We start from the raw sequence: 22,227 nt of genomic DNA on the forward strand, positions 1-22,227 counted from the left end.
TCCTTGGTGCGCACCAGGGCGCGCAACCCAGCCGAGGTGCCCACCCCGGCGAAGGTGCACGCGAGGTGCGCACCCGGGGCAAACCGGGCTCCGACTTCGTGCACGCCATGGTGCCCACCGCGGCGAAGGTGCGCACCCGGGGCAAACCGGGCTAGGACTTCGTGCACGCCGCACCTTGGAGCACACTTCGGAGCGCTCCTTGGTGCGCACCATGGTGCCCACCAGGCCGCGCAACCCAGCCAAGGTGTGCGCACCAAGGTGCACGCGAGGTGCGCACCCGGGGCAAACCGGGGTCCGGCTTCGTGCACGCCGCACCTTGGAGCACACATCGGGGCGCTCCCGGGTTCGCACCGGCGTTGCGCACCGTGGTGGGCACCTCGGAGCGCACCGTGGTGGGCACCTCGGAGCACACCAAGGTGGGCAGCGAGGTGCGCACCTTTGATGCGATGCCTTCACTAATTTCCATAAAAGGCAAAAGAAAACAAGATTTTAAAATTTCCGTTTTGAAAGATAGTGAGAAAAAGGGAATGCTGGTGCCATCTTGAGCCCGCCCTGGTGCGCAGCCCAGCCAAGGTGTGCGCACCAAGGTGCCCACCCTGGCGAAGGTGCGCGCCCGGGCAATTAACCCAACTTCCAACTTCGCGCGCGCCAGGGTGGGAGCGCACCCAACAACCGGGCCTGGGAAGAGCCAATGCGAGAAACCCCACCAAACGCTCTGACAAAAAAAGAGGGGGCGCTCCAGTAACCCCGCTTCGGAGCGCACCCTGGGCAAACCCAGCCAGGGTGCCCACCCCGGCCAAGGTGCAGGCGAGGTGCGCACCCGGGGCAAACCGGGCTCCGACAACGTGCACGCCGCACCTTGGAGCACACTTCGTAGCGCTCCCGGGTGCGCACCTCAGAGCACACCAAGGTGGGCAGCGAGGTGCGCACCTTTGATGCGCTGCCTTCACTAATTTCCAGAAAAGGCAAAAAAAAGAGGAGATTTTAAAATTTCCGTTTTGAAAGATAGTGAAAAAAACGGAACGCGGGTGCCATCTTGAGCCCGCCCTGGTGCACAGCCCAGGTAAGGTGCCCACCCTGGCAAAGGTGCGCACCCGGGCAATTAACCCTACTTCCGACTTCGTGCGCGCCAGGGTGGCAACCGGGCCTGGGAAGAGCCAATGCGAGAAACCCCACCAAACGCTCCGACAAAAAAAGAGGCGGCGCTCCAATAACCCCGCTTCGGAGCGCAGCCGGGGCAAACCCAGCCAAGGTGCCCACCCCGACGAAGGTGCACGCGAGGTGCGCACCCGGGGCAAACCGGGCTCCGACAACGTGCACGCAGCACCTTGGAGCACACTTCGAAGCACTCCCGGGTGCCCACCGGCGTTGCGCACCGTGGTGGGCAGCGAGGTGCGCACCTTTGATGCGCTGCCTTCACTAATTTCCAGAAAAGGCAAAAAAAAATGAGATTTTAAAATTTCCGTTTTGAAAGATAGTGAAAAAAACGGAACGCGGGTGCCATCTTGAGCCCGCCCTGGTGCGCAGCCCAGGCAAGGCATGCGCACCAAGGTGCCCACCCGCGGTGCACACCCGGGGCAAACCGGGCTCCGACTTCGTGCAGGCCGCACCTTGGAGCACACTTCGGAGCGCTCCTTGGTGCGCACCATGGTGCCCACCAGGGCGCACCCGGGGCAAACCGGGCTCCGACTTCGTGCACGCCGCACCTTGGAGCACACATCGGAGCGCTCCCAGGTTCGCACCAGCGTTGCGCACCTTTGATGCGCTGCCTTCACTAATTTCCAGAAAAGGCAAAAAAAAACGATATTTTAAAATTTCCGTTCTGAAAGATAGTGAAAAAAACGGAACGCGGGTGCCATCTTGAGCCCTTCCTGGTGCGCAGCCCAGGCAAGTTGTGCGCACCAAGGTGCCCACCCTGGCGGAGGTGCGCGCCCGGGGCAAACCGGGCTCCGACTTCGTGCACTGCATGGTGCCCACCAAGGCGCGCAACCCAGCCAAGGTGCCCACCGCAGCGAAGGTGCACGCGAGGTGCGCACCCGAGGTGCACACCCGGGGCAAACCGAGCTCCGACTTCGTGCACGCCGCACCTTGGAGCACACTTCAGAGCGCTCCTTGGTGCGCACCAGGGCGCGCAACCCAGCCAAGGTGCTCACCCCGGCGAAGGTGCACGCGAGGTGCGCACCCGGGGCAAGCCGGGCTCGGACTTCGTGCACGCCGCACCTTGGAGCACACATCGGAGCGCTCCCGGGTTCGCACCAGCATTGCGCACCTTTGATGCGCTGCCTTCACTAATTTCCAGAAAAGGCAAAAAAAAAAAAAAAACGAGATTTTAAAATTTCCGTTTTGAAAGATAGTGAAAAAAACGGAACGCGGGTGCCATCTTGAGCCCGCCCTGGTGTGCAGCCCAGGCAAGTTGTGCGCACCAAGGCACCCACCCTGGCCAAGGTGGGTCACGGGGTGGGTCCTAGGGTGGGTAACGGGGTGGGTACTAAGGTGCGTGCCAAGGTGGGTCATGGGGTGGGTGCCAAGGTGGGCACCAGGGTGGGTGTGCACCAACCCTAGCCAGGGTAGGTCACGGGGTGGTTGTCGGGGTGGGCGTCAAGGAGCCAAGGTGGGTGGCAAGTAGCCAAGTTGCGTGCCAAGGTGGGTGTCGGGGTGGGTGCCAAGGATCCAAGGTGGGTGCCAAGGAACCAAGGTGGGTGTCTGGGTGGGTGCCGAGGTGGGAGCCAGGGTGGGTCCCAAGGTGAGTGCAAAGGTGGGTGCCAGGGTCAAGGTGAGTGCCAATGTGGGTTCCAAGGTGCCAGGGTCAGGGTGAGTGCCAATGTGGGTTCAAAGGTGCTAAGTTGGGTGCGAGGTTGGGTGCGAGGGTGGGTGGGTGCCAAGGTGTGCTAGGTGGAAGCCCGGGTGGGTCGGCATCCCATGGGTGTCGAGTTGGGTGCCTGATGGGTGCTTCTTGTCAAGTTTTAGTCGTCGGGACTCATTTCGAGCCTTAGAGGTCGTTTCTTGTCCGGTTGCCCTGTCTTCGACCTGGGAACCCAATTTTGGTCCTCGGGTCCCATTTTTTTTTGTCTCGCATCCCACTTTTGGCCTGTGGCCTTTTCGGGGTCGATTCTCGTTTTGGGCATCAGAGCATGTTTCTTCTCCTAAAACCCAATATTTGTTTATTAAGTCTCGGAACACATTTTTGTTCTCGTGGACCCATCATGGGTCTTGGAACGCATTTGTGGTCCTTGGGTCCCATTTTGCATCCCGAAACTTGTGTTTTGGTGCTTGATCCCTATTTTGGGTGCCCACCTTGCACCAAGTGCGCACCCGGGGCAAACCGAGCGCCTTGGTGCACCGGGGCAAGATCGAGCGTGCACCCGAGGCGCCCCGAACATGCACCAAGGTGCACTCGGCCCACATGTGAGCGCAGGTCGTTGCGCCCGAGGTGGTGTGTGGGCACCGCGTTGCAGACGGGACACTGCACGCACACGACGCCCCGTCCAGGTGCACGCACGTAGGCCGGGCCGGGTGCACACCCGACGCCCTAGCAAGGTGCGCGCACCCGGGCAGGGCTCACACTTGGCGAACGGGGCGCACTTCGCGAGGGAGGGTGTGCACCTCGACGGGGGTGGGTGGCCGGGGTGGATTCGCACGTGGGTCGCGGTTTGCTAAGTACACACTGCGACAAGCTCATAACGGGTGCGATCATACCAGCGTTAGTGCACCGGATCCCATCAGAACTCCGCAGTTAAGCGCGCTTGGGCCGGAGTAGTACTGGGATGGGTGACCTCCCGGGAAGTCCCGGTGTTGCACCCTTTCTTAGTTTTTCGCCGGGCGTCGCAATGCTATTTGAATAAACCTTTTGCCCGTTTGCGTTCTCGTCGGGGCCGGGCCGGGCCGGGGTGCGCTGCCCGCACTACCGCGCGCGCGGGGGCGACACCGAGCGCGCACCCGAGGCGCCCCGAGCACACAGGCCACGGTGCAACCCGGGCGTTGTGCGCGCACCCCGGTGCGCCCGAGGTGCTGCGCGCGCACCCAGGTGAAATCGGTGTGCACCTCGGCCAGTGCGCGCTCGGTCGAGTCGCGCACGTTGGCCAAGGTGCACGGTGATGTTTCTTACTCTAAGGTTCCGCACCAGACGCCCGGGACAGGTGAGCGAAGCTGGGCGGGGCCGGGTGCGCGGCCGGGGCAGGTGCACGCAGCTGGAGAGAGCTTTGGAGCACACCAGAGGTGCGCACCTTGGAGCACACTTCGGAGCGCACCAATGATGCGCTCCATTCAAAAGTTTCCTGAAAAGGCAAAAAAAGTTGAGATTATAGAATTTCCCACTTGAGAGATTGTAAAAAAAAAAAATTTAAAATGAAGGAAACGCGGGTGCCAAGGTGTGCGCGCCCGGGTGCGCAGCCCAGCCAAGGTGTGCGCACCAAGGCGCCCACCCTGGCGAAGGTGCACGCAAGGTGCGCACCCGAGGCAAACCGGACAATTAACCCAACTTTCGACTTCGCGCGCACCTGCGCACCTTGGAGCGCACTTCGGAGCGCTCCTTGGTGCGCACCAATCTTGGGCACCTCGGAGTGCACCATGGCGCCCACCAAGGTGCGCACCCGGGGCAAACCGAGCTCCGACTTCGTGCGCACCTTGGAGCGCACGAAAGGTGCGCACCATGGCGCCCACCAAGGTGCGCAGCCCAGCCAAGGCGTGCGCATCAAGGTGCGCACCCTGGCGAAGGTGCGCACCCGGGGCAAACCGAGCTCCGACTTCGTGCGCACCTTGGAGCGCACAAAGGGTGCGCAACCCAGCCAAGGTGTGCGCACCCCGGGCAAACCGAGCTCCGAATCGTGCGCACCTTGGAGCACACTTCGGAGCCCTCCTTGGTGCGCACCGATGTTGCGCACCTCGGAGCGCACCCGGGGAAAACAATGCAATTAACCCGACTTTCGACTTCGTGGGCACCTCGGAGCGCTCTCGGGTTCGCACCTCGGAGCACACCGAGGTGCGCACCTTTGATGCGCTGCCTTCACCAATTTCCAGAAAAGGCAAGAAAACATTGAGAAGGTGTGCGCACCGAGGTGCCCACCCTGGCGAAGGTGCACGCGAGGTGCGCACCCGGGGCAAACCGGGCTCCGACTTCGTGCACGCCATGCTGCGCACCTTGGAGGGCCATGGTGCGCACCTTGGAGCACACTTCGGAGCGCTCAATGGTGCCCAACCCAGCCAAGGTGCCCACCGCGGCGAAGGTGCACGCGAGGTGCGCACCCGGGGCAAACCGGGCTCCGACTTCGTGCACGCCGCACCTTGGAGCACACTTCGGAGCGCTCCTTGGTGCGCACCAGGGCGCGCAACCCAGCCGAGGTGCCCACCCCGGCGAAGGTGCACGCGGGGTGCGCACCCGGGGCAAACCGGGCTCCGACTTCGTGCACGCCATGGTGCCCACCGCGGCGAAGGTGCACGCGAGGTGCGCACCCGGGGCAAACCGGGCTCCGACTTCGTGCACGCCGCACCTTGGAGCACACTTCGGAGCGCTCCTTGGTGCGCACCAGGGCGCGCAACCCAGCCGAGGTGCCCACCCCGGCGAAGGTGCACGCGAGGTGCGCACCCGGGGCAAACCGGGCTCCGACTTCGTGCACGCCATGGTGCCCACCGCGGCGAAGGTGCACGCGAGGTGCGCACCCGGGGCAAACCGGGCTCCGACTTCGTGCACGCCGCACCTTGGAGCACACTTCGGAGCGCTCCTTGGTGCGCACCATGGTGCCCACCAGGGCGCGCAACCCCGCCGAAGGTGCACGCGAGGTGCGCACCCGGGGCAAACCGGGCTCCGACTTCGTGCACGCCGCACCTTGGAGCACACTTCGGAGCGCTCCTTGGTGCGCACCAGGGCGCGCAACCCCGCCGAAGGTGCACGCGAGGTGCGCACCCGGGGCAAACCGGGCTCCGACTTCGTGCACGCCATGGTGCGCACCAGGGTGCCCACCGCGGCGAAGGTGCGCACCCGGGGCAAACCGGGCTCCGACTTCGTGCACGCCGCACCTTGGAGCACACTTCGGAGCGCTCCTTGGTGCGCACCAGGGCGCGCAACCCAGCCGAGGTGCCCACCCCGGCGAAGGTGCACGCGAGGTGCGCACCCGGGGCAAACCGGGCTCCGACTTCGTGCACGCCATGGTGCCCACCGCGGCGAAGGTGCGCACCCGGGGCAAACCGGGCTAGGACTTCGTGCACGCCGCACCTTGGAGCACACTTTGGAGCGCTCCTTGGTGCGCACCATGGTGCCCACCAGGCCGCGCAACCCAGCCAAGGTGTGCGCACCAAGGTGCACGCGAGGTGCGCACCCGGGGCAAACCGGGGTCCGGCTTCGTGCACGCCGCACCTTGGAGCACACATCGGGGCGCTCCCGGGTTCGCACCGGCGTTGCGCACCGTGGTGGGCACCTCGGAGCGCACCGTGGTGGGCACCTCGGAGCACACCAAGGTGGGCAGCGAGGTGCGCACCTTTGATGCGATGCCTTCACTAATTTCCATAAAAGGCAAAAAAAAACGAGATTTTAAAATTTCCGTTTTGAAAGATAGTGAGAAAAAGGGAATGCTGGTGCCATCTTGAGCCCGCCCTGGTGCGCAGCCCAGCCAAGGTGTGCGCACCAAGGTGCCCACCCTGGCGAAGGTGCGCGCCCGGGCAATTAACCCAACTTCCAACTTCGCGCGCGCCAGGGTGGGAGCGCACCCAACAACCGGGCCTGGGAAGAGCCAATGCGAGAAACCCCACCAAACGCTCTGACAAAAAAAGAGGGGGCGCTCCAGTAACCCCGCTTCGGAGCGCACCCTGGGCAAACCCAGCCAGGGTGCCCACCCCGGCCAAGGTGCAGGCGAGGTGCGCACCCGGGGCAAACCGGGCTCCGACAACGTGCACGCCGCACCTTGGAGCACACTTCGTAGCGCTCCCGGGTGCGCACCTCAGAGCACACCAAGGTGGGCAGCGAGGTGCGCACCTTTGATGCGCTGCCTTCACTAATTTCCAGAAAAGGCAAAAAAAAGAGGAGATTTTAAAATTTCCGTTTTGAAAGATAGTGAAAAAAACGGAACGCGGGTGCCATCTTGAGCCCGCCCTGGTGCACAGCCCAGGTAAGGTGCCCACCCTGGCAAAGGTGCGCACCCGGGCAATTAACCCTACTTCCGACTTCGTGCGCGCCAGGGTGGCAACCGGGCCTGGGAAGAGCCAATGCGAGAAACCCCACCAAACGCTCCGACAAAAAAAGAGGCGGCGCTCCAATAACCCCGCTTCGGAGCGCAGCCGGGGCAAACCCAGCCAAGGTGCCCACCCCGACGAAGGTGCACGCGAGGTGCGCACCCGGGGCAAACCGGGCTCCGACAACGTGCACGCAGCACCTTGGAGCACACTTCGAAGCACTCCCGGGTGCCCACCGGCGTTGCGCACCGTGGTGGGCAGCGAGGTGCGCACCTTTGATGCGCTGCCTTCACTAATTTCCAGAAAAGGCAAAAAAAAATGAGATTTTAAAATTTCCGTTTTGAAAGATAGTGAAAAAAACGGAACGCGGGTGCCATCTTGAGCCCGCCCTGGTGCGCAGCCCAGGCAAGGCATGCGCACCAAGGTGCCCACCCGCGGTGCACGCCCGGGGCAAACCGGGCTCCGACTTCGTGCAGGCCGCACCTTGGAGCACACTTCGGAGCGCTCCTTGGTGCGCACCATGGTGCCCACCAGGGCGCACCCGGGGCAAACCGGGCTCCGACTTCGTGCACGCCGCACCTTGGAGCACACATCGGAGCGCTCCCAGGTTCGCACCAGCGTTGCGCACCTTTGATGCGCTGCCTTCACTAATTTCCAGAAAAGGCAAAAAAAAACGATATTTTAAAATTTCCGTTCTGAAAGATAGTGAAAAAAACGGAACGCGGGTGCCATCTTGAGCCCTTCCTGGTGCGCAGCCCAGGCAAGTTGTGCGCACCAAGGTGCCCACCCTGGCGGAGGTGCGCGCCCGGGGCAAACCGGGCTCCGACTTCGTGCACTGCATGGTGCCCACCAAGGCGCGCAACCCAGCCAAGGTGCCCACCGCAGCGAAGGTGCACGCGAGGTGCGCACCCGAGGTGCACACCCGGGGCAAACCGAGCTCCGACTTCGTGCACGCCGCACCTTGGAGCACACTTCAGAGCGCTCCTTGGTGCGCACCAGGGCGCGCAACCCAGCCAAGGTGCTCACCCCGGCGAAGGTGCACGCGAGGTGCGCACCCGGGGCAAGCCGGGCTCGGACTTCGTGCACGCCGCACCTTGGAGCACACATCGGAGCGCTCCCGGGTTCGCACCAGCATTGCGCACCTTTGATGCGCTGCCTTCACTAATTTCCAGAAAAGGCAAAAAAAAAAAAAAAACGAGATTTTAAAATTTCCGTTTTGAAAGATAGTGAAAAAAACGGAACGCGGGTGCCATCTTGAGCCCGCCCTGGTGTGCAGCCCAGGCAAGTTGTGCGCACCAAGGCACCCACCCTGGCCAAGGTGGGTCACGGGGTGGGTCCTAGGGTGGGTAACGGGGTGGGTACTAAGGTGCGTGCCAAGGTGGGTCATGGGGTGGGTGCCAAGGTGGGCACCAGGGTGGGTGTGCACCAACCCTAGCCAGGGTAGGTCACGGGGTGGTTGTCGGGGTGGGCGTCAAGGAGCCAAGGTGGGTGGCAAGTAGCCAAGTTGCGTGCCAAGGTGGGTGTCGGGGTGGGTGCCAAGGATCCAAGGTGGGTGCCAAGGAACCAAGGTGGGTGTCTGGGTGGGTGCCGAGGTGGGAGCCAGGGTGGGTCCCAAGGTGAGTGCAAAGGTGGGTGCCAGGGTCAAGGTGAGTGCCAATGTGGGTTCCAAGGTGCCAGGGTCAGGGTGAGTGCCAATGTGGGTTCAAAGGTGCTAAGTTGGGTGCGAGGTTGGGTGCGAGGGTGGGTGGGTGCCAAGGTGTGCTAGGTGGAAGCCCGGGTGGGTCGGCATCCCATGGGTGTCGAGTTGGGTGCCTGATGGGTGCTTCTTGTCAAGTTTTAGTCGTCGGGACTCATTTCGAGCCTTAGAGGTCGTTTCTTGTCCGGTTGCCCTGTCTTCGACCTGGGAACCCAATTTTGGTCCTCGGGTCCCATTTTTTTTTGTCTCGCATCCCACTTTTGGCCTGTGGCCTTTTCGGGGTCGATTCTCGTTTTGGGCATCAGAGCATGTTTCTTCTCCTAAAACCCAATATTTGTTTATTAAGTCTCGGAACACATTTTTGTTCTCGTGGACCCATCATGGGTCTTGGAACGCATTTGTGGTCCTTGGGTCCCATTTTGCATCCCGAAACTTGTGTTTTGGTGCTTGATCCCTATTTTGGGTGCCCACCTTGCACCAAGTGCGCACCCGGGGCAAACCGAGCGCCTTGGTGCACCGGGGCAAGATCGAGCGTGCACCCGAGGCGCCCCGAACATGCACCAAGGTGCACTCGGCCCACATGTGAGCGCAGGTCGTTGCGCCCGAGGTGGTGTGTGGGCACCGCGTTGCAGACGGGACACTGCACGCACACGACGCCCCGTCCAGGTGCACGCACGTAGGCCGGGCCGGGTGCACACCCGACGCCCTAGCAAGGTGCGCGCACCCGGGCAGGGCTCACACTTGGCGAACGGGGCGCACTTCGCGAGGGAGGGTGTGCACCTCGACGGGGGTGGGTGGCCGGGGTGGATTCGCACGTGGGTCGCGGTTTGCTAAGTACACACTGCGACAAGCTCATAACGGGTGCGATCATACCAGCGTTAGTGCACCGGATCCCATCAGAACTCCGCAGTTAAGCGCGCTTGGGCCGGAGTAGTACTGGGATGGGTGACCTCCCGGGAAGTCCCGGTGTTGCACCCTTTTTTAGTTTTTCGCCGGGCGTCGCAATGCTATTTGAATAAACCTTTTGCCCGTTTGCGTTCTCGTCGGGGCCGGGCCGGGCCGGGGTGCGCTGCCCGCACTACCGCGCGCGCGGGGGCGACACCGAGCGCGCACCCGAGGCGCCCCGAGCACACAGGCCACGGTGCAACCCGGGCGTTGTGCGCGCACCCCGGTGCGCCCGAGGTGCTGCGCGCGCACCCAGGTGAAATCGGTGTGCACCTCGGCCAGTGCGCGCTCGGTCGAGTCGCGCACGTTGGCCAAGGTGCACGGTGATGTTTCTTACTCTAAGGTTCCGCACCAGACGCCCGGGACAGGTGAGCGAAGCTGGGCGGGGCCGGGTGCGCGGCCGGGGCAGGTGCACGCAGCTGGAGAGAGCTTTGGAGCACACCAGAGGTGCGCACCTTGGAGCACACTTCGGAGCGCACCAATGATGCGCTCCATTCAAAAGTTTCCTGAAAAGGCAAAAAAAGTTGAGATTATAGAATTTCCCACTTGAGAGATTGTAAAAAAAAAAAATTTAAAATGAAGGAAACGCGGGTGCCAAGGTGTGCGCGCCCGGGTGCGCAGCCCAGCCAAGGTGTGCGCACCAAGGCGCCCACCCTGGCGAAGGTGCACGCAAGGTGCGCACCCGAGGCAAACCGGACAATTAACCCAACTTTCGACTTCGCGCGCACCTGCGCACCTTGGAGCGCACTTCGGAGCGCTCCTTGGTGCGCACCAATCTTGGGCACCTCGGAGTGCACCATGGCGCCCACCAAGGTGCGCACCCGGGGCAAACCGAGCTCCGACTTCGTGCGCACCTTGGAGCGCACGAAAGGTGCGCACCATGGCGCCCACCAAGGTGCGCAGCCCAGCCAAGGCGTGCGCATCAAGGTGCGCACCCTGGCGAAGGTGCGCACCCGGGGCAAACCGAGCTCCGACTTCGTGCGCACCTTGGAGCGCACAAAGGGTGCGCAACCCAGCCAAGGTGTGCGCACCCCGGGCAAACCGAGCTCCGAATCGTGCGCACCTTGGAGCACACTTCGGAGCCCTCCTTGGTGCGCACCGATGTTGCGCACCTCGGAGCGCACCCGGGGAAAACAATGCAATTAACCCGACTTTCGACTTCGTGGGCACCTCGGAGCGCTCTCGGGTTCGCACCTCGGAGCACACCGAGGTGCGCACCTTTGATGCGCTGCCTTCACCAATTTCCAGAAAAGGCAAGAAAACATTGAGAAGGTGTGCGCACCGAGGTGCCCACCCTGGCGAAGGTGCACGCGAGGTGCGCACCCGGGGCAAACCGGGCTCCGACTTCGTGCACGCCATGCTGCGCACCTTGGAGGGCCATGGTGCGCACCTTGGAGCACACTTCGGAGCGCTCAATGGTGCCCAACCCAGCCAAGGTGCCCACCGCGGCGAAGGTGCACGCGAGGTGCGCACCCGGGGCAAACCGGGCTCCGACTTCGTGCACGCCGCACCTTGGAGCACACTTCGGAGCGCTCCTTGGTGCGCACCAGGGCGCGCAACCCAGCCGAGGTGCCCACCCCGGCGAAGGTGCACGCGGGGTGCGCACCCGGGGCAAACCGGGCTCCGACTTCGTGCACGCCATGGTGCCCACCGCGGCGAAGGTGCACGCGAGGTGCGCACCCGGGGCAAACCGGGCTCCGACTTCGTGCACGCCGCACCTTGGAGCACACTTCGGAGCGCTCCTTGGTGCGCACCAGGGCGCGCAACCCAGCCGAGGTGCCCACCCCGGCGAAGGTGCACGCGAGGTGCGCACCCGGGGCAAACCGGGCTCCGACTTCGTGCACGCCATGGTGCCCACCGCGGCGAAGGTGCACGCGAGGTGCGCACCCGGGGCAAACCGGGCTCCGACTTCGTGCACGCCGCACCTTGGAGCACACTTCGGAGCGCTCCTTGGTGCGCACCATGGTGCCCACCAGGGCGCGCAACCCCGCCGAAGGTGCACGCGAGGTGCGCACCCGGGGCAAACCGGGCTCCGACTTCGTGCACGCCGCACCTTGGAGCACACTTCGGAGCGCTCCTTGGTGCGCACCAGGGCGCGCAACCCCGCCGAAGGTGCACGCGAGGTGCGCACCCGGGGCAAACCGGGCTCCGACTTCGTGCACGCCATGGTGCGCACCAGGGTGCCCACCGCGGCGAAGGTGCGCACCCGGGGCAAACCGGGCTCCGACTTCGTGCACGCCGCACCTTGGAGCACACTTCGGAGCGCTCCTTGGTGCGCACCAGGGCGCGCAACCCAGCCGAGGTGCCCACCCCGACGAAGGTGCACGCGAGGTGCGCACCCGGGGCAAACCGGGCTCCGACTTCGTGCACGCCATGGTGCCCACCGCGGCGAAGGTGCGCACCCGGGGCAAACCGGGCTAGGACTTCGTGCACGCCGCACCTTGGAGCACACTTTGGAGCGCTCCTTGGTGCGCACCATGGTGCCCACCAGGCCGCGCAACCCAGCCAAGGTGTGCGCACCAAGGTGCACGCGAGGTGCGCACCCGGGGCAAACCGGGGTCCGGCTTCGTGCACGCCGCACCTTGGAGCACACATCGGGGCGCTCCCGGGTTCGCACCGGCGTTGCGCACCGTGGTGGGCACCTCGGAGCGCACCGTGGTGGGCACCTCGGAGCACACCAAGGTGGGCAGCGAGGTGCGCACCTTTGATGCGATGCCTTCACTAATTTCCATAAAAGGCAAAAAAAAACGAGATTTTAAAATTTCCGTTTTGAAAGATAGTGAGAAAAAGGGAATGCTGGTGCCATCTTGAGCCCGCCCTGGTGCGCAGCCCAGCCAAGGTGTGCGCACCAAGGTGCCCACCCTGGCGAAGGTGCGCGCCCGGGCAATTAACCCAACTTCCAACTTCGCGCGCGCCAGGGTGGGAGCGCACCCAACAACCGGGCCTGGGAAGAGCCAATGCGAGAAACCCCACCAAACGCTCTGACAAAAAAAGAGGGGGCGCTCCAGTAACCCCGCTTCGGAGCGCACCCTGGGCAAACCCAGCCAGGGTGCCCACCCCGGCCAAGGTGCAGGCGAGGTGCGCACCCGGGGCAAACCGGGCTCCGACAACGTGCACGCCGCACCTTGGAGCACACTTCGTAGCGCTCCCGGGTGCGCACCTCAGAGCACACCAAGGTGGGCAGCGAGGTGCGCACCTTTGATGCGCTGCCTTCACTAATTTCCAGAAAAGGCAAAAAAAAGAGGAGATTTTAAAATTTCCGTTTTGAAAGATAGTGAAAAAAACGGAACGCGGGTGCCATCTTGAGCCCGCCCTGGTGCACAGCCCAGGTAAGGTGCCCACCCTGGCAAAGGTGCGCACCCGGGCAATTAACCCTACTTCCGACTTCGTGCGCGCCAGGGTGGCAACCGGGCCTGGGAAGAGCCAATGCGAGAAACCCCACCAAACGCTCCGACAAAAAAAGAGGCGGCGCTCCAATAACCCCGCTTCGGAGCGCAGCCGGGGCAAACCCAGCCAAGGTGCCCACCCCGACGAAGGTGCACGCGAGGTGCGCACCCGGGGCAAACCGGGCTCCGACAACGTGCACGCAGCACCTTGGAGCACACTTCGAAGCACTCCCGGGTGCCCACCGGCGTTGCGCACCGTGGTGGGCAGCGAGGTGCGCACCTTTGATGCGCTGCCTTCACTAATTTCCAGAAAAGGCAAAAAAAAATGAGATTTTAAAATTTCCGTTTTGAAAGATAGTGAAAAAAACGGAACGCGGGTGCCATCTTGAGCCCGCCCTGGTGCGCAGCCCAGGCAAGGCATGCGCACCAAGGTGCCCACCCGCGGTGCACGCCCGGGGCAAACCGGGCTCCGACTTCGTGCAGGCCGCACCTTGGAGCACACTTCGGAGCGCTCCTTGGTGCGCACCATGGTGCCCACCAGGGCGCACCCGGGGCAAACCGGGCTCCGACTTCGTGCACGCCGCACCTTGGAGCACACATCGGAGCGCTCCCAGGTTCGCACCAGCGTTGCGCACCTTTGATGCGCTGCCTTCACTAATTTCCAGAAAAGGCAAAAAAAAACGATATTTTAAAATTTCCGTTCTGAAAGATAGTGAAAAAAACGGAACGCGGGTGCCATCTTGAGCCCTTCCTGGTGCGCAGCCCAGGCAAGTTGTGCGCACCAAGGTGCCCACCCTGGCGGAGGTGCGCGCCCGGGGCAAACCGGGCTCCGACTTCGTGCACTGCATGGTGCCCACCAAGGCGCGCAACCCAGCCAAGGTGCCCACCGCAGCGAAGGTGCACGCGAGGTGCGCACCCGAGGTGCACACCCGGGGCAAACCGAGCTCCGACTTCGTGCACGCCGCACCTTGGAGCACACTTCAGAGCGCTCCTTGGTGCGCACCAGGGCGCGCAACCCAGCCAAGGTGCTCACCCCGGCGAAGGTGCACGCGAGGTGCGCACCCGGGGCAAGCCGGGCTCGGACTTCGTGCACGCCGCACCTTGGAGCACACATCGGAGCGCTCCCGGGTTCGCACCAGCATTGCGCACCTTTGATGCGCTGCCTTCACTAATTTCCAGAAAAGGCAAAAAAAAAAAAAAAACGAGATTTTAAAATTTCCGTTTTGAAAGATAGTGAAAAAAACGGAACGCGGGTGCCATCTTGAGCCCGCCCTGGTGTGCAGCCCAGGCAAGTTGTGCGCACCAAGGCACCCACCCTGGCCAAGGTGGGTCACGGGGTGGGTCCTAGGGTGGGTAACGGGGTGGGTACTAAGGTGCGTGCCAAGGTGGGTCATGGGGTGGGTGCCAAGGTGGGCACCAGGGTGGGTGTGCACCAACCCTAGCCAGGGTAGGTCACGGGGTGGTTGTCGGGGTGGGCGTCAAGGAGCCAAGGTGGGTGGCAAGTAGCCAAGTTGCGTGCCAAGGTGGGTGTCGGGGTGGGTGCCAAGGATCCAAGGTGGGTGCCAAGGAACCAAGGTGGGTGTCTGGGTGGGTGCCGAGGTGGGAGCCAGGGTGGGTCCCAAGGTGAGTGCAAAGGTGGGTGCCAGGGTCAAGGTGAGTGCCAATGTGGGTTCCAAGGTGCCAGGGTCAGGGTGAGTGCCAATGTGGGTTCAAAGGTGCTAAGTTGGGTGCGAGGTTGGGTGCGAGGGTGGGTGGGTGCCAAGGTGTGCTAGGTGGAAGCCCGGGTGGGTCGGCATCCCATGGGTGTCGAGTTGGGTGCCTGATGGGTGCTTCTTGTCAAGTTTTAGTCGTCGGGACTCATTTCGAGCCTTAGAGGTCGTTTCTTGTCCGGTTGCCCTGTCTTCGACCTGGGAACCCAATTTTGGTCCTCGGGTCCCATTTTTTTTTGTCTCGCATCCCACTTTTGGCCTGTGGCCTTTTCGGGGTCGATTCTCGTTTTGGGCATCAGAGCATGTTTCTTCTCCTAAAACCCAATATTTGTTTATTAAGTCTCGGAACACATTTTTGTTCTCGTGGACCCATCATGGGTCTTGGAACGCATTTGTGGTCCTTGGGTCCCATTTTGCATCCCGAAACTTGTGTTTTGGTGCTTGATCCCTATTTTGGGTGCCCACCTTGCACCAAGTGCGCACCCGGGGCAAACCGAGCGCCTTGGTGCACCGGGGCAAGATCGAGCGTGCACCCGAGGCGCCCCGAACATGCACCAAGGTGCACTCGGCCCACATGTGAGCGCAGGTCGTTGCGCCCGAGGTGGTGTGTGGGCACCGCGTTGCAGACGGGACACTGCACGCACACGACGCCCCGTCCAGGTGCACGCACGTAGGCCGGGCCGGGTGCACACCCGACGCCCTAGCAAGGTGCGCGCACCCGGGCAGGGCTCACACTTGGCGAACGGGGCGCACTTCGCGAGGGAGGGTGTGCACCTCGACGGGGGTGGGTGGCCGGGGTGGATTCGCACGTGGGTCGCGGTTTGCTAAGTACACACTGCGACAAGCTCATAACGGGTGCGATCATACCAGCGTTAGTGCACCGGATCCCATCAGAACTCCGCAGTTAAGCGCGCTTGGGCCGGAGTAGTACTGGGATGGGTGACCTCCCGGGAAGTCCCGGTGTTGCACCCTTTCTTAGTTTTTCGCCGGGCGTCGCAATGCTATTTGAATAAACCTTTTGCCCGTTTGCGTTCTCGTCGGGGCCGGGCCGGGCCGGGGTGCGCTGCCCGCACTACCGCGCGCGCGGGGGGCGACACCGAGCGCGCACCCGAGGCGCCCCGAGCACACAGGCCACGGTGCAACCCGGGCGTTGTGCGCGCACCCCGGTGCGCCCGAGGTGCTGCGCGCGCACCCAGGTGAAATCGGTGTGCACCTCGGCCAGTGCGCGCTCGGTCGAGTCGCGCACGTTGGCCAAGGTGCACGGTGATGTTTCTTACTCTAAGGTTCCGCACCAGACGCCCGGGACAGGTGAGCGAAGCTGGGCGGGGCCGGGTGCGCGGCCGGGGCAGGTGCACGCAGCTGGAGAGAGCTTTGGAGCACACCAGAGGTGCGCACCTTGGAGCACACTTCGGAGCGCACCAATGATGCGCTCCATTCAAAAGTTTCCTGAAAAGGCAAAAAAAGTTGAGATTATAGAATTTCCCACTTGAGAGATTGTAAAAAAAAAAAATTTAAAATGAAGGAAACGCGGGTGCCAAGGTGTGCGCGCCCGGGTGCGCAGCCCAGCCAAGGTGTGCGCACCAAGGCGCCCACCCTGGCGAAGGTGCACGCAAGGTGCGCACCCGAGGCAAACCGGACAATTAACCCAACTTTCGACTTCGCGCGCACCTGCGCACCTTGGAGCGCACTTCGGAGCGCTCCTTGGTGCGCACCAATCTTGGGCACCTCGGAGTGCACCATGGCGCCCACCAAGGTGCGCACCCGGGGCAAACCGAGCTCCGACTTCGTGCGCACCTTGGAGCGCACGAAAGGTGCGCACCATGGCGCCCACCAAGGTGCGCAGCCCAGCCAAGGCGTGCGCATCAAGGTGCGCACCCTGGCGAAGGTGCGCACCCGGGGCAAACCGAGCTCCGACTTCGTGCGCACCTTGGAGCGCACAAAGGGTGCGCAACCCAGCCAAGGTGTGCGCACCCCGGGCAAACCGAGCTCCGAATCGTGCGCACCTTGGAGCACACTTCGGAGCCCTCCTTGGTGCGCACCGATGTTGCGCACCTCGGAGCGCACCCGGGGAAAACAATGCAATTAACCCGACTTTCGACTTCGTGGGCACCTCGGAGCGCTCTCGGGTTCGCACCTCGGAGCACACCGAGGTGCGCACCTTTGATGCGCTGCCTTCACCAATTTCCAGAAAAGGCAAGAAAACATTGAGAAGGTGTGCGCACCGAGGTGCCCACCCTGGCGAAGGTGCACGCGAGGTGCGCACCCGGGGCAAACCGGGCTCCGACTTCGTGCACGCCATGCTGCGCACCTTGGAGGGCCATGGTGCGCACCTTGGAGCACACTTCGGAGCGCTCAATGGTGCCCAACCCAGCCAAGGTGCCCACCGCGGCGAAGGTGCACGCGAGGTGCGCACCCGGGGCAAACCGGGCTCCGACTTCGTGCACGCCGCACCTTGGAGCACACTTCGGAGCGCTCCTTGGTGCGCACCAGGGCGCGCAACCCAGCCGAGGTGCCCACCCCGGCGAAGGTGCACGCGGGGTGCGCACCCGGGGCAAACCGGGCTCCGACTTCGTGCACGCCATGGTGCCCACCGCGGCGAAGGTGCACGCGAGGTGCGCACCCGGGGCAAACCGGGCTCCGACTTCGTGCACGCCGCACCTTGGAGCACACTTCGGAGCGCTCCTTGGTGCGCACCAGGGCGCGCAAACCAGCCGAGGTGCCCACCCCGGCGAAGGTGCACGCGAGGTGCGCACCCGGGGCAAACCGGGCTCCGACTTCGTGCACGCCATGGTGCCCACCGCGGCGAAGGTGCACGCGAGGTGCGCACCCGGGGCAAACCGGGCTCCGACTTCGTGCACGCCGCACCTTGGAGCACACTTCGGAGCGCTCCTTGGTGCGCACCATGGTGCCCACCAGGGCGCGCAACCCCGCCGAAGGTGCACGCGAGGTGCGCACCCGGGGCAAACCGGGCTCCGACTTCGTGCACGCCGCACCTTGGAGCACACTTCGGAGCGCTCCTTGGTGCGCACCAGGGCGCGCAACCCCGCCGAAGGTGCACGCGAGGTGCGCACCCGGGGCAAACCGGGCTCCGACTTCGTGCACGCCATGGTGCGCACCAGGGTGCCCACCGCGGCGAAGGTGCGCACCCGGGGCAAACCGGGCTCCGACTTCGTGCACGCCGCACCTTGGAGCACACTTCGGAGCGCTCCTTGGTGCGCACCAGGGCGCGCAACCCAGCCGAGGTGCCCACCCCGGCGAAGGTGCACGCGAGGTGCGCACCCGGGGCAAACCGGGCTCCGACTTCGTGCACGCCATGGTGCCCACCGCGGCGAAGGTGCGCACCCGGGGCAAACCGGGCTAGGACTTCGTGCACGCCGCACCTTGGAGCACACTTTGGAGCGCTCCTTGGTGCGCACCATGGTGCCCACCAGGCCGCGCAACCCAGCCAAGGTGTGCGCACCAAGGTGCACGCGAGGTGCGCACCCGGGGCAAACCGGGGTCCGGCTTCGTGCACGCCGCACCTTGGAGCACACATCGGGGCGCTCCCGGGTTCGCACCGGCGTTGCGCACCGTGGTGGGCACCTCGGAGCGCACCGTGGTGGGCACCTCGGAGCACACCAAGGTGGGCAGCGAGGTGCGCACCTTTGATGCGATGCCTTCACTAATTTCCATAAAAGGCAAAAAAAAACGAGATTTTAAAATTTCCGTTTTGAAAGATAGTGAGAAAAAGGGAATGCTGGTGCCATCTTGAGCCCGCCCTGGTGCGCAGCCCAGCCAAGGTGTGCGCACCAAGGTGCCCACCCTGGCGAAGGTGCGCGCCCGGGCAATTAACCCAACTTCCAACTTCGCGCGCGCCAGGGTGGGAGCGCACCCAACAACCGGGCCTGGGAAGAGCCAATGCGAGAAACCCCACCAAACGCTCTGACAAAAAAAGAGGGGGCGCTCCAGTAACCCCGCTTCGGAGCGCACCCTGGGCAAACCCAGCCAGGGTGCCCACCCCGGCCAAGGTGCAGGCGAGGTGCGCACCCGGGGCAAACCGGGCTCCGACAACGTGCACGCCGCACCTTGGAGCACACTTCGTAGCGCTCCCGGGTGCGCACCTCAGAGCACACCAAGGTGGGCAGCGAGGTGCGCACCTTTGATGCGCTGCCTTCACTAATTTCCAGAAAAGGCAAAAAAAAGAGGAGATTTTAAAATTTCCGTTTTGAAAGATAGTGAAAAAAACGGAACGCGGGTGCCATCTTGAGCCCGCCCTGGTGCACAGCCCAGGTAAGGTGCCCACCCTGGCAAAGGTGCGCACCCGGGCAATTAACCCTACTTCCGACTTCGTGCGCGCCAGGGTGGCAACCGGGCCTGGGAAGAGCCAATGCGAGAAACCCCACCAAACGCTCCGACAAAAAAAGAGGCGGCGCTCCAATAACCCCGCTTCGGAGCGCAGCCGGGGCAAACCCAGCCAAGGTGCCCACCCCGACGAAGGTGCACGCGAGGTGCGCACCCGGGGCAAACCGGGCTCCGACAACGTGCACGCAGCACCTTGGAGCACACTTCGAAGCACTCCCGGGTGCCCACCGGCGTTGCGCACCGTGGTGGGCAGCGAGGTGCGCACCTTTGATGCGCTGCCTTCACTAATTTCCAGAAAAGGCAAAAAAAAATGAGATTTTAAAATTTCCGTTTTGAAAGATAGTGAAAAAAACGGAACGCGGGTGCCATCTTGAGCCCGCCCTGGTGCGCAGCCCAGGCAAGGCATGCGCACCAAGGTGCCCACCCGCGGTGCACGCCCGGGGCAAACCGGGCTCCGACTTCGTGCAGGCCGCACCTTGGAGCACACTTCGGAGCGCTCCTTGGTGCGCACCATGGTGCCCACCAGGGCGCACCCGGGGCAAACCGGGCTCCGACTTCGTGCACGCCGCACCTTGGAGCACACATCGGAGCGCTCCCAGGTTCGCACCAGCGTTGCGCACCTTTGATGCGCTGCCTTCACTAATTTCCAGAAAAGGCAAAAAAAAACGATATTTTAAAATTTCCGTTCTGAAAGATAGTGAAAAAAACGGAACGCGGGTGCCATCTTGAGCCCTTCCTGGTGCGCAGCCCAGGCAAGTTGTGCGCACCAAGGTGCCCACCCTGGCGGAGGTGCGCGCCCGGGGCAAACCGGGCTCCGACTTCGTGCACTGCATGGTGCCCACCAAGGCGCGCAACCCAGCCAAGGTGCCCACCGCAGCGAAGGTGCACGCGAGGTGCGCACCCGAGGTGCACACCCGGGGCAAACCGAGCTCCGACTTCGTGCACGCCGCACCTTGGAGCACACTTCAGAGCGCTCCTTGGTGCGCACCAGGGCGCGCAACCCAGCCAAGGTGCTCACCCCGGCGAAGGTGCACGCGAGGTGCGCACCCGGGGCAAGCCGGGCTCGGACTTCGTGCACGCCGCACCTTGGAGCACACATCGGAGCGCTCCCGGGTTCGCACCAGCATTGCGCACCTTTGATGCGCTGCCTTCACTAATTTCCAGAAAAGGCAAAAAAAAAAAAAAAACGAGATTTTAAAATTTCCGTTTTGAAAGATAGTGAAAAAAACGGAACGCGGGTGCCATCTTGAGCCCGCCCTGGTGTGCAGCCCAGGCAAGTTGTGCGCACCAAGGCACCCACCCTGGCCAAGGTGGGTCACGGGGTGGGTCCTAGGGTGGGTAACGGGGTGGGTACTAAGGTGCGTGCCAAGGTGGGTCATGGGGTGGGTGCCAAGGTGGGCACCAGGGTGGGTGTGCACCAACCCTAGCCAGGGTAGGTCACGGGGTGGTTGTCGGGGTGGGCGTCAAGGAGCCAAGGTGGGTGGCAAGTAGCCAAGTTGCGTGCCAAGGTGGGTGTCGGGGTGGGTGCCAAGGATCCAAGGTGGGTGCCAAGGAACCAAGGTGGGTGTCTGGGTGGGTGCCGAGGTGGGAGCCAGGGTGGGTCCCAAGGTGAGTGCAAAGGTGGGTGCCAGGGTCAAGGTGAGTGCCAATGTGGGTTCCAAGGTGCCAGGGTCAGGGTGAGTGCCAATGTGGGTTCAAAGGTGCTAAGTTGGGTGCGAGGTTGGGTGCGAGGGTGGGTGGGTGCCAAGGTGTGCTAGGTGGAAGCCCGGGTGGGTCGGCATCCCATGGGTGTCGAGTTGGGTGCCTGATGGGTGCTTCTTGTCAAGTTTTAGTCGTCGGGACTCATTTCGAGCCTTAGAGGTCGTTTCTTGTCCGGTTGCCCTGTCTTCGACCTGGGAACCCAATTTTGGTCCTCGGGTCCCATTTTTTTTTGTCTCGCATCCCACTTTTGGCCTGTGGCCTTTTCGGGGTCGATTCTCGTTTTGGGCATCAGAGCATGTTTCTTCTCCTAAAACCCAATATTTGTTTATTAAGTCTCGGAACACATTTTTGTTCTCGTGGACCCATCATGGGTCTTGGAACGCATTTGTGGTCCTTGGGTCCCATTTTGCATCCCGAAACTTGTGTTTTGGTGCTTGATCCCTATTTTGGGTGCCCACCTTGCACCAAGTGCGCACCCGGGGCAAACCGAGCGCCTTGGTGCACCGGGGCAAGATCGAGCGTGCACCCGAGGCGCCCCGAACATGCACCAAGGTGCACTCGGCCCACATGTGAGCGCAAGTCGTTGCGCCCGAGGTGGTGTGTGGGCACCGCGTTGCAGACGGGACACTGCACGCACACGACGCCCCGTCCAGGTGCACGCACGTAGGCCGGGCCGGGTGCACACCCGACGCCCTAGCAAGGTGCGCGCACCCGGGCAGGGCTCACACTTGGCGAACGGGGCGCACTTCGCGAGGGAGGGTGTGCACCTCGACGGGGGTGGGTGGCCGGGGTGGATTCGCACGTGGGTCGCGGTTTGCTAAGTACACACTGCGACAAGCTCATAACGGGTGCGATCATACCAGCGTTAGTGCACCGGATCCCATCAGAACTCCGCAGTTAAGCGCGCTTGGGCCGGAGTAGTACTGGGATGGGTGACCTCCCGGGAAGTCCCGGTGTTGCACCCTTTTTTAGTTTTTCGCCGGGCGTCGCAATGCTATTTGAATAAACCTTTTGCCCGTTTGCGTTCTCGTCGGGGCCGGGCCGGGCCGGGGTGCGCTGCCCGCACTACCGCGCGCGCGGGGGCGACACCGAGCGCGCACCCGAGGCGCCCCGAGCACACAGGCCACGGTGCAACCCGGGCGTTGTGCGCGCACCCCGGTGCGCCCGAGGTGCTGCGCGCGCACCCAGGTGAAATCGGTGTGCACCTCGGCCAGTGCGCGCTCGGTCGAGTCGCGCACGTTGGCCAAGGTGCACGGTGATGTTTCTTACTCTAAGGTTCCGCACCAGA

General features: G+C 63.3%; 4 non-coding genes across 4 annotated transcripts; all 4 read left to right on the plus strand.

Moving 5' to 3' along the window:
* The first annotated feature begins 3,682 nt into the window (after positions 1-3,682).
* Positions 3,683-3,801, plus strand: LOC131871208 (5S ribosomal RNA). Its single transcript, XR_009369475.1, has one exon. It is a non-coding gene; the product is annotated as a 5S ribosomal RNA (ribosomal RNA).
* A 5,915-nt stretch (positions 3,802-9,716) lies between these two features.
* On the plus strand, positions 9,717-9,835 carry LOC131871209 (5S ribosomal RNA). Its single transcript, XR_009369476.1, has one exon. It is a non-coding gene; the product is annotated as a 5S ribosomal RNA (ribosomal RNA).
* Positions 9,836-15,750: 5,915 nt separating this feature from the next.
* On the plus strand, positions 15,751-15,869 carry LOC131871210 (5S ribosomal RNA). The gene has a single exon (XR_009369477.1). It is a non-coding gene; the product is annotated as a 5S ribosomal RNA (ribosomal RNA).
* Positions 15,870-21,785: 5,916 nt separating this feature from the next.
* On the plus strand, positions 21,786-21,904 carry LOC131871211 (5S ribosomal RNA). The gene has a single exon (XR_009369478.1). It is a non-coding gene; the product is annotated as a 5S ribosomal RNA (ribosomal RNA).
* Positions 21,905-22,227: the final 323 nt, after the last annotated feature.

The sequence above is a fragment of the Cryptomeria japonica genome, unplaced genomic scaffold (genome assembly GCF_030272615.1).
Source record: "Cryptomeria japonica unplaced genomic scaffold, Sugi_1.0 HiC_scaffold_379, whole genome shotgun sequence".
NCBI classification, from domain to species: Eukaryota; Viridiplantae; Streptophyta; class Pinopsida; order Cupressales; family Cupressaceae; genus Cryptomeria; species Cryptomeria japonica.